The following is a 12,547-nucleotide window of genomic DNA, read 5'->3' on the forward strand; positions in this document are numbered from 1 at the left end:
CCATTGTTAATGAGTGGGTCTCCTATACTGTTAATGCCCATGCACTAAGTGCATGGGCCAAAAAACATTTACCCCTGGGGGGTATACATGAACATACTGTATAACATATACTGTAGAATGTTAGAGGTAGGCCTCTAAAAAAAAATTCCTACGGGCATCATAAACACCCTTAAAAAAATATTATGTGGGTGTTGCATCACGGTCACCCTGGTGATATGGTGGTGGAGGATGAGGAGAAGGAGAAGGACAACAGAAAATAAACAAAATCAGGTGAATACCCGTTTCTGTGTGGTCAAGAGGTGCATGATAATAGACCCCCCAAAAAAGCCACTGGATTTGACTTTATGTTCCGCTGCTATCATCCGGTGGTGTTGAGAAGTCTGGCCCAATCCAACCCTTGCTCATTTTGATAAATGTCAGCCTGTCAGCATTTTCAGTTGACAGGTGGATGCACCTATCAGTTATATTGCCAATGGCGGCACCATAAACCCGCTCTGACAAAACACTAGCATCAGGGCAGGCCAGGACCTCCAAGGCATAGAGAGCCAGTTCATGCCACGTGTCCTGCTTATATACCCATAGTTAAAAGGCACAGAGGAATCACTGAGGAAATTGGTATGGTCAGCAAGGTACTCCTTCAGCATCTTCCAAAACTTTTCCCTCCTTGTCAGAATACGCTGTGCATCAGGGCCTGGTCACTGGAAGGGTCTGAGAAAACTGTCCCACATCTTTGACAGTGTTCCCAAGCCTCTGCTGCATCGTATTGTGTCTCCCTCACCTGTACTCCTTGGTTGTCCAAGGAATTGTGACCTCTGCCGCCAGCGTTTTCAGATGGGAATTTTTTTAATAATTCCTCAAAAAGGGCCTTCTGGTACTGCAACATTTTACTAGACCTCTCCGCCACGAGAAGGAGAGAGAGAAAGTTCTCCTTGTAGTGTGGGTCTAGAAGTGTGACCAACTATCAATTAAAGTCGGCCAAAATGTGTACAACGCGAGGGTCACGGGAAAGGCAGAGGAACGTAAAGTCAGCCATATGTGCCAGACTGCCAACAGCCAAGTGTTCCCTGTCCTGATCAAGAGGACCACTGTTCATGCTCTCCTCCTCATCCTCCTCCTCTTTCTCCTTCTCCTCAGGCCATCCACGCTGAACAGACGGTATGACAGTTGTGTGGGTAGTACCATCTGTAGTGCAGGAAACCAGCTCCTGTTCCTCCTCCTCTTCCTCCTCCTCACTATCACCCAATCCACGTTGGGATGAGATAAGGCTCGGCTGTGTGGCATCACCCTGTATGGTTCCTTGCTCCATCTCATCGTGCTCCGCCTACAATGTCTCCTCTTTAATTGTGAGCAGCAGGTGTTTCAGTAGACAGAGAAGCAAGATGGTGATGCTAATTATGGCGACATCGCCGCTCACCATTTTGGTGGAGTCCTCAAAGTTTTGGAGGATGGTACATACTGGTGCATCTCACTAAATTAGGATATCATCAAAAAGTTAATTTATTTCAATTCTTCAATACAAAAAGGGAAACTAATTTATTAGATAGAGTCATTACAAACATAGTGATCTATTTCAAGTGTTTATTTCTGTTAATGTTGATGATTATGGCTTACAGTCAATGAAAACCCAAAAGTCATTATCTCAGTAAATTAGAATACTTTATAACAACAGCTTGAAAAATATTTTTAAAATCCAAAATGTTGGCCTACTGAAATGTATGTTCAGTAAATGCACTCAATACTTGGTCGGGGCTCCTTTTGCATTAATTACTGCATTAATGCGGCATGGCATGGAGGCGATCAGCCTGTGGCACTGCTGAGGTGTCATGGAAGCCCAGGTTGCTTTGATATCAGCCTTCAGATTGTCTGCATTGTTGGGTCTCGTGTCTCTCATCTTCCTCTTGAGAATACCCCATAGATTCTCCATGGGGTTAAGGTGAGGCGAGTTTGCTGGGCAATCAAGAACAGTGATACTGTTGTTTTTAAACCAGGCATTGGTACTTTTGGCAGTGTGGACAGGTGCCAAGTCCTGCTGGTGAATGAAATTTCCATCTCCAAAAAGCTTGTTGGCAGAGGGAAGCATGAAGTGCTCTAAAATTTCCTGGTAGACGGCTGTGCTGACTTTGGTCTTGATAAAACAGAGTGGACCTACACCAGCAGATGTCATGGCTCCCCAAACCATCACTGATTGTGGAAACTTCACACTAGACCTCAAGCAGCTTGGATTGTGTGCCTCTCCACTCTTCCTCCTGACTCTGGGACCTTGATTTCCAAATGAAAATTGGAACTCTGGGACCTTGTGTAGTGTGTCAATGACTGCCTTCTGAACATCTGTCAAGTCAGCAGTCTTCCCCATGAGTGTGGAGTCTACTGAAACAGACTAAGGGACCTTTTTAAATGCTTAGGAAGCCTTTGCTGGTGTTTTTTTTATTAATTATTCTAATTTACTGAGCTAATGACTTTTGTGTTTTCATTGGCTGTAAGCCATAATCATCAACATTAACAGAAATAAACACTTGAAATAGATCACTCTGTAATGACTCTATATAATATATGAGTTTCACTTTTTGTATTGAAGAACTGAAATAAATTACCTTTTTGATCATATTCTAATTTAGTGAGATGCACATTTATGTCTGACATCCATGTCCACTCATCATCTTTTACAACCGCTGGTAAAAATTATGGAATCACCGGGCTCGGAGGATGTTCATTCAGTTGTTTAATGTTGTTGAAAAAAAGCAGATCACAGACATGGCACAAAACTAAAGTCATTTCAAATGGCAACTTTATGGCTTTCAGAAACACTAAAAGAAATCAAGATAAAAAATGTGGTACTCAGTAAGGGTAACTTTTTTCAGACCAAGCAGAGGGAAAAAATTATGGAATCACTCAATTCTGAGAAAAAAATTATGGAATCATGAAAAACAAACACAAAAGAACACTCCAATACATCACTAGTATTTTGTTGCACCACCTCTGGCTTTAATAACAGCTTGCAGCCTCTGAGGCATGGACTTAATGAGTGACAAACAGTACTCTTCATCAATCTGGCTCCAACTTTCTCTGGTTGCTGTTGCCAGATCAGCTTTGCAGGTTGGAGCTTTGTCATGGACCATTTTCTTCAACTTCCACCAAAGATTTTCAATTGGATTGAGATCTGGACTATTTGCAGGCCATGACATTGACCTTATGTGTCTTCTTTCAAGGAATGTTTTCACAGTTTTTGCTCTATGGCACGATGCATTATCATCTTGAAAAATGATTTCATCATCCCCAAACATCCTTTCAATTGATGGGATGAGAAAACTGTCGAAAATATCAATGTAAATTTGGGCCTTTATTGAAGATGTAATGACAGCCATCTCCCCAGTGCCTTTACCTGACATGCAGCCCCATATCATCAATGAATGTGGAAATTTGCATGTTCTCTTCATGCAGTCATCTTTATAAATCTCATTGGAATGGCACCAAACAAAAGTTCCAGCATCGTCACCTTGCCTAATGCAGATTCGCGATTCATCACTGAATATGACTTTCATCTAGTCATCCACAGTCCGCAATTGCTTTTCCTTAGCCCATTGCAACCTTGTTTTTTTCTGTTTAGGTGTTAATGATGGCTTTTGTTTAGCTTTTTCTGTATGTAAATTGCATTTCCTTTAGGCGGTTTCTTATAGTTCGGTCACAGACATTGACTCCAGTTTCCTCACATTCGTTCGTCATTTGTTTTGTTGTGCATTTCCTGTTTTGGAGACATATTGCTTTAAGTTTCTGGTCTTGACGCTTTGATGTCTTCCTTGGTCTACCAGTATGTTTGCCTTTAACAGCCTTCCCATGTTGTTTGTATTTGGTCCAGATTTTAGACACTGCTGACTGTGAACAACCAACATCTTTTGCAACATTGCGTGATGATTTACCTTCTTTTAAGAGTTTGATAATCCTCTCCTTTGTTTCAATTGACATCTCTCGTGTTGGAGCCATGCTTCATGTCAGTCCACTTAGTGTAACAGCTCTCCAAGGTATGATCACTCCTTTTTAGATGCAGACTAATGATCAGATCTAATTTGATGCAGGTGTTAGTTTTGGAAATGAAAATTTACAGCGTGATTCCATAATTTTTTCCTCAGAATTGAGTGATTCCATAATTTTTTCCCCTCTGCTTGGTCTGAAAAAAATTACCCTTACTGAGTACCACATTTTTTATCTTGATTTCTTTTAGTGTTTCTTAAAGCCATAAAGTTGCCATCTGAAATGACTTTAGTTTTGTGCCATGTCTGTGATCTGCTTTTTTTCAACAACATTAAACAACTGAATGAACATCCTCCGAGCCCTGTGATTCCATAATTTTTGCCAGGGGTTGTATATACAGAGGCTGACCTGAATGCTGGTACTCAACAAATGCCCACTGCTGCTCACAAATTCGGTGAGCTGGAAGCTGCAAATGCTGCTGTTGCACGGTAAGGGCAGCAGAAGCTGTAGCTGACTTTTGAAAATGGGCACACATGCGGTATACTTTGACAAGCTGCTAAGGCAGATTTGGGTAGTTTTGAGAAACCACTGAATTACTAGTTTAAGCACATGGGCCTTGCATGGTACGTGTGCTAGCTTCCCTAGCTTCAGAGCCGCCACCAGGTTCCGGCCATTGTCACACACGACCATGCCTGGCTGTAGGTTCAGCGGTGACAGCCACAGATCTGCCTGTTATTTTACAGCTGTCAAAACTCTGCAGCGGTGTGCGGTTTGTCACCTAAGCATATTAGCCTCAGCACAGCCTGTTACTGCTTGGCCAAGGCAGTGCTGCAGTGCTTCCAGCTTCTGACTGATGTGGTCATTTTGGAGATGGAGGCTGAGGAGGAGGAAGTGTAGGAGCTGTAGAATGTGGAGGCAACCCTGATTGAGCCAGGGCCCACAATCCTCAGCGTCGGGAGGACATGTTCCATCCCAGGGTCCAACTGGGTCCCGGGTTCCACTATATTAACCCAGTGTGCCATCAGCGAGATGTACCATCCCTGGACACAAGCACTTCTCCAAGTGTCCGTGGTTAGGTGGAACTTCCCAGTAACTGCGTTGTTGAGTGCACGGGTAATGTTCTGGGACATGTGCTTGTGTAATGCGGGGACGGCACATTGGGAGAAATTGTGGCGGCTGGGGACTGCCATCAGGTTGCGGAAAGATTCTGTCTCCTTGAGCCTAAAAGGCAACATTGCAAGTGCAAGCATTTGAAAAATGTGAGAGTTTAGTATTGTTGCCTATGGGGGTCATTGGCTGCGTATTTATATTTCATTCAAAGGACTGTGGTAGGGACAACTGCACGCTGCTCTGGGACAAGGATGTGGTTGCTGACGGTGATGGTTGCAAGTGTGCAATGACAGGTGCAGGGCGGGAGGCATCTTTGCCTGCGCCATGGACAGAGGATTGGAGAGCACGCACAACAGCAGAACAGGCAGTGGTGTCACCCACAGACACTGTTTCTGGACCCTGGTATTCAGCCCAATTAGGCAGGTGCTTTTGCTGTCACGTGCCTGTGCATGCTGGTGGTGGTCAGGCTGGTAGTTTTGCTGCCCTTCCTGATGCTGGCATGGCAGAGGTTGCAAATAGCCTATTTTGGGTTATCTGTATAGTCTTTAAAAAAGAGCCAGACTCTGGAAGACCTAACAGTTGGACTGTAAACTTCCCTTTTGTTGGTGTTCCGAGGAACAGTTGCCGTCCTTATGTCTGTGGCCACGCCACTGCTTGTTCCTGCTTGTTGTGGTGATATGCCTCCCTCCCCTTCTGTGCTGCTATCCTTGCTATGCACGTCATCTTGCCAGGTTGGGTCAGTGACTTCATCGTCCACCACCTCATCTTCCACGTATGCACCCTGGGCCTCCTCCTGACTTGGTGGCAATTGGGTCTCATCATCATCATCCACCTCTTGCAACAGTTTCCCACTGTCACCTTCATCTGACCGTGGCTGCTCAAATATTTGGGCATCACTACATGCGATGACCTCTTTCCCCGCTTGAAGCTGGCCGGGCGAGAGGCCATAAGAATCTATAAATGGAAAAGTGAACAGCTCTTCGGAGTGTCCAAGTGTGGGATCATTTGTCTCTGGGCACTCGGCATGGTGGCAGGAAGGAGGATCAGGGTGAGAAATACAGGTATGTGGTCCAGACTCATGGCTACTGAGACTTGACAATGTGGAAAACAGGTTGTTGATGGTGGCAAACTGACTGGAAGCATTATCTGCTATCCAACCAACAACATTTTCACACTGCTCTGGCTTCAAGAGTGGTGTTCCGCGGCCCCCCAGTAATTGGGACAGAAAGGTAGTTGGACTTGATGTGGATGTATGTTGTGCTCACTCAGCAGGCACAGTTTCATCTTACCCATGGATTTGGCCTCTGCGTGCACCATCACGTCCACTTCCTCGTCCCTTGCCACATGTCTTGCCCATTTTAAATGGAGTATAATATTTGGCACGCTCCACTAAATGTCTGTATTATTACCGCAGTAATATGGTATCACGTGTGATGACCACAGTTTTAGGCAGTGGCCTTGTAGTGTGGTATTGGTCAGTGGCCAAGTGTGAATAGGTTCAACAACACAGCTGACGGACTTGAAATGGAGTGTAATATTTTGCACACTGCACTAAATTTCTGTATTACTACCGCAGTAATATGAGATCACGTGTGATGACCATGGTTTTAGGCAGTGGCCTTGAAGTGTGGTACTGGTCAGCGACCAAGTGTGAATATGTTCATCAACACACAGCTGGCAGAATTGAAATGAAGTGTAATATTTGACATGCTCCACAAAATGTCTATATTATTACCACAGTAATATGGGATCACGTGTGATGACCACGGTTTTAGGCAGTGACCTTGTAGTATGGTATTGGTCATCGACCAAGTGTGAATAGGTTCAACAACACACAGCTGGCAGACTTGAAATGGAGTATATTTGGCACGCTTCACTAAATGTCTGTATTATTACCGCAGTAATATGGGATCACTTGTGATGACCACGGTTTCAGGCAGTGGGCTTGTATGTGGTATTGGTCAGCGACCAAGTGTGAATAGGTTCAACAACACACAGCTGACAGACTTGAAATAGAGTGGAATATTTGGCACACTGCACTAAATATCTGTATTACTACCACAGTAATATGGGATCAAGTGTGATGACCATGGTTTTAGGCAGTGGCCTTGTAGTTTGGTATTAATCAGCGACCAAGTTTGAATATGTTCAACAACACACAGCTGGTAGACTTGAAATGAAGTGTAATATTTGACACGCTCCACAAAATGTCTGTATTATTACCGCAGTAATATGGGATCATGTGTGATGACCACGGTTTTAGGCAGTGGCCTTGTAGTGTGGTATTGGTCAGCAACCAAGTGTGAATAGATTCAACAACACACAGCTGGCAGACTTTAACTGGAGTTTAATAATTAGTGTTATTAATATTGTGTTTTTTATTCATGATCAGATCAGTATTGCAGCATTATTCGGTCACTATGTGGTGATATGTGGTCTGGACATGGTGTAGCGGTATTTGTTTCTTGTATGTCGTATTATTCGGTCACTATGTGGTGGTAATATGTGCTTTTAGTCATGGTGTGATAGTATGGATGGGGACGTGTTTGATGAGGGGAGGGGCTGGGAGAGTTCAGAGTAGCAGCGAATAGTGATGGGCTAGCACTAAAATGCTCGGGTCCTAGATGCTTGGGTCGATCACGTTGGAATACTGGTGCTCGACCCGATTGCATTTCAACCGTGACAATGCATTCACCAGGAAATGTCATTTTAACATTTTACAACCTTATCTGGCCATGTGGTATGTGATATATCATCAGACACATCGTGTTTCATTTATGAAGGAGGGACTCTGAAAGTCACAAAGCCTATTTTTATAGTGCCATCAGGCGGCCTTTACTATTCTTAAAGGGCCTGCAGTCGGCCCTTACTATTCTTAAAGAGCCATCAGCCAACTATGTTTTATTGTTCCGATTACTAAAGAGTGGGTCTCCTATACTGTTATTGCGTATGCAGTGAGTGGTAGGGCTGCCCAAAATTTGGACGCACCCCAATACTACTTTGAAAATTGGGACGCACCCCAATACCCCCTTGAAGAGACTTAGAGGAGGGCCTCCTGAAAACAATGTTCCTATTATTAGGAAGTAGGTCTCCCATTGTGTTAGCCTATGCAGTGAATGCAAGGGCTGCCAAAAATTTGGATGCACTCCAATGCCCCTTGGAGGAGACATGGAGGAGGGCCTCATAAAAAATGTTCCCATTAGAAAGGAGTGGGTCTCCTATACTTGTAATGCCCATGCACTAAGTGTATGGGCTGTCAAACATTTACCCCTGGGGAGTATACATGAACATACTGTATAAAAAAATGTTTTCACGCGCATCATAAACGAACATTTACCCCTGGGGAGTATACATGAACATACTGTATAAAAAAATGTTTTCACGCGCATCATAAACACTCTTTAAAAAAATTATGTGGGTGTTGCATCACAGACCACGGTCACCCTGGTGATATGGTGGTGGAGGATGAGGAGAAGGAGGAGGACAAGAGCAAATAGCCCAAATCAGGAAGCGTATACCCATGTATGGGTGTGAAGAAGTGCACAGGTCCCAAAAAAAGACACTGGATTTGAGTTTATGTTATGCTGCTATCATTTGGTGGTGTTGAGAAATCTGGCCCAATCCAGCCCTTGTTCATTTTTATAAGAGTCAGCCTGTCAGCATTTTCAGTTGACAGGTGGATGCGCTTGTCAGTTATAATTCCACCAGCGGCACTAAAAACCCGCTCTGATAAAACGCTAGCGGCAGGGCAGGCCAGGACCTCCAAGGCGTAGAGAGCCAGTTCATTCCACGTATCCAGCTTGGATACCCAATAATTATAAGGCACAGAGGAATCACGGAGGATGTTGGTACAGTCAGCAAGGTACTCCCTCAGCATCTTCCCAAACTTTGCACTCCTTCTAAGAGTACCTCGCGCCTAAGGGCCTGTGCGATGGGAGGGGCTGAGAAAACTCTCCCAGAACTTTGACAGTGTTCCTCTGCCTCTGCTGGATTGGAGTTGTGTCTCTATTGCCTGTAGTCCTTGGTTGTCCAACGAACTATGACCTCTGCCGCCAGCCTTTTCAGATGGGAATTTTTTTAAATAGTTCCCCAACAAGGGTCTTCTGGTGCTGCCTCATTTTTGTAGACCTGTCCGTCTCAGGAAAAAGGGATATAAAGTTCTCCTTGTAGCGTGGGTCTAGAAGTGTCACTAATCAGTAATGACTGTCACCCAAAATTTTGAGAACGCGAGCGTCATGGGAAAGGCAGCGTAACATAAACTCAGCCATGCGTGCAAGACTGCTAACAGGCAAGACTTCTGTGTCCTCGCCAACAGGACGAGCGACCATGCTCTCCTCCTCCTCTCTGTCCTCTGGCCATCCACACTGAACAGACGGTATGACAGTTGTGCAGGTAGTACCGTTTATAGCGCATGAAAGTAGCTCCTGTTCTTCAACCTCCTCCTCCTCTTCCTCGTTGTCACCCAATCCACGTTGGGATGAGATGAGGCAGAGCTGTGTGTAATCACCCTGTATGGTTCCTTGCTCCATCTCATCTTGCTCTGCCTGCAATTCATCCTCTTTGATCATGAGCAGAGAGCATTTCAGAAGACAGAGAAGCGGGATGGTGACACTAATTATGGCGTCATTGCCGCTCACCATCTTGGTGGAGTCCTCAAAATTTTGGAGGATGGTACATATGTCTGACATCCATGTCCATTCCTGAGGTCTTATGTGTGGAGTCTGACCTGAATACCGACGGCCTTGTTGATGTTGGTACTCAACAACTGTCTTCTTCTTCTCACAAATCCTTCCCAACATCTGCAGTGTAGAGTTCCAATGCATAAGAATATCACACACCAGTCTGTGTGCCGGAAGCTGCAAACGCTGCTGAAACACGGCAAGGGCGGCGGAAGCTGGAGGCGACTTTCTAAAATGGGCACACAGGCGGCATACTTTAACAAGCAGATCCGGGTAGGATTTGAGAAACCGCTGAACCACGAGGTTAAGCACATGGGCCAGGCATGGTACGTGTGTGAGCTCGCCTCGCCTCAGAGCCGCCACCAGGTTCCGGCCATTGTCACACACGACCATGCCTGGCTGTAGGTTCAGCGGTGTGACCCACAGATCTACCTGCTCTTTTAGAGCTGTCCACAACTCTTCAGCATTGTGCGGTTTGTCACCTAAGCATATTAGCTTCTACACAGCCTGTTGTTGCTTGGCCGAGGCAGTGCTGCATTGCTTCCAGCTTGCGACTGATGTGGTCATTTTGGAGATGGAGGCTGAAGAGGAGGAGGAGGCTGAGGAGGATGAGGTGCAGGATCTGTAGACTGTGGGGGCAACCCTGATTGACCTAGGGCCCGCAATCCTTGGCGTCAGGAGGACATGTTCCTTCCCAAGGTCCGACTGGGTCCTGGCTTCCACTATGTTAACCCAGTGTGCTGTCAGCAAGATGTACCATCCCTGCCCACAATCACTTGTCCACGTGTCCGTGGTTAGGTGGATTTTCACGGTAACTGCGTTGTTGAGGGCACGGCATATGTTTTGGGACACGTGCTTGTGTAATGCGGGGACGGCAAACCAGGAGAAATAGTGGCATCTGGGGACCGAGTACCCAGGGACGGCCGCTGCCATCAGGTTGCGGAATGCTTCCGTCTCCACGAGTCTAAAAGGCAACATTTAAAGCACAAGCAGTCGTGAAATGTGGGAATTTAGTAGTGTGGCCTGTGGGGTGTTGGCTGCATATTTGCTCTTGCGTTCCAAGGACTGGGGTATGGACAACTGAACTCTGCGCTGGGACAAGGACGTGGATGTGCTTCCTGATGCTGCTACTTGAGAGTGTGCAACGACAGGTGCAGGGCAGTAGGCATCTTCGCATGCGCCGTGGACAGGGGATTGGCTTGCATGCACAACAGTAAAAGAAGCAATGGTGTCACCCGCAGACACTGTTCCTGGACCCTGGTGTTCGGCCCACAAAGTCGGGTGCTTTGCTGCCATGTGCCTGATCATGCTGGTGGTGGTCAGGCTGGTCGTTTTGCCACCCCTGCTGATGCTGGCCTGGCAGGTCGTGCAAATGGTCTTTTTGGGGTTATCAGCAGAGTCTTAAAAAAACAACCAGACTCGTGAAGACCTAACGGTTGTACTGGCAACTTCCTTCGTGTTGGTGTTACGGGGAGCGGTTGCCTGCCTTCTGTCTGCGGCGACCTCACTGCTTCTTCCTGCCTGTTGGGGTGCTCTGCCTCCCTCCCCCTGTGTGCTGCTGTCCTCGCTCTGCATGTTCTCCTGCCAGGTTGGGTCAGTTATTATATCATCCACCACCTCGTCTTCTACTTCCGCACCCTGGTCCTTTTCCTGACTTTCTGGCAATTGTGTCTTATCATCGTCCACCTCTTGTGACACTTTCCCACTGTCACCTTCGTGTGACCGTGGCTGCTCAAATATTTGGGTATCGCTACATGCGAACTCCTCTTGCCCCACTTCAAGTGGACCGGGCGAGAGGCTTGAATCTGTAAATGGAAAAGTGAACAGCTCTTCAGAGTGTCCAAGTGTGGGATCAGTTGTCTCTGGGCACTTGGCATGGTGGGAGGAAGGAAGATCAAGGTGAGGAATATGCAGTCCAGACTCACGGGTACTGAGACTTGACCATGCAGAAGACAGGTTGGTGGTGGTGGCAAAGTGACTGGAAGCCTTATCCGCTATCCAACCAACAACCTTTTGACACTGCTCAGGGTTCAATAGTGGTGTGCTGCGGTCTTCTAGGAATTGGGACAGGAAGGTCGGGCGAGAAGATGTGGGTGTTTGTTGTGGCACAATTTCAGCTTGCCCACGGCCTCGGCTCTGCATGCACCATCACCATCACGTCCAGTTCCCCGTCCCTTGCCACACGCCTTGCCCATTTTAAATGGAGGACAATATCTTCCATGCTCACTACAAATAGCTGAATTTTGAGCGAAGTTATATGTAATCCGTGTGACGGAGAAACCACAGTTTTAAATACCTGGCCTGTAGGTAACTATTTTGAACAGCAAACTGGTGTCAATTGCTTCACTGACACACTGAAACAAATTTTTAATGGAGGCCAGAAATGGCAGTATTTTTAATGCAATTATACAGTACAGACCAAAAGTTTGGACACACCTTCTCATTTAAAGATTTTTCTGTATTTTCATGACTATGAAAATTGTACATTCACACTGAAGGCATCAAAACTATGAATTAACACATGTGGAATTATATACTTAACAAAAAGTGTGAAACAACTGAAAATATGTCTTATATTCTAGGCTCTTCAAAGTAGCCACCTTTTGCTTTGATGACTGCTTTGCACACTCTTGGCATTCTCTTCATGAGCTTCAAGAGGTAGTCACCGGAAATGGTTTTCACTTCACAGGTGTGCCCTGTCAGGTTTAATAAGTGGGATTTCTTGCCTTATTAATGGGGTTGGGACCATCAGTTGTGTTGTGCAGAAGTCTGGTGGATACACAGCTGATAGT

This window comes from Phyllobates terribilis, unplaced genomic scaffold (genome assembly GCF_046119375.1).
Source record: "Phyllobates terribilis strain yellow unplaced genomic scaffold, ASM4611937v1 Scaffold_12__6_contigs__length_324123572, whole genome shotgun sequence".
Lineage (NCBI taxonomy): Eukaryota > Metazoa > Chordata > Amphibia > Anura > Dendrobatidae > Phyllobates > Phyllobates terribilis.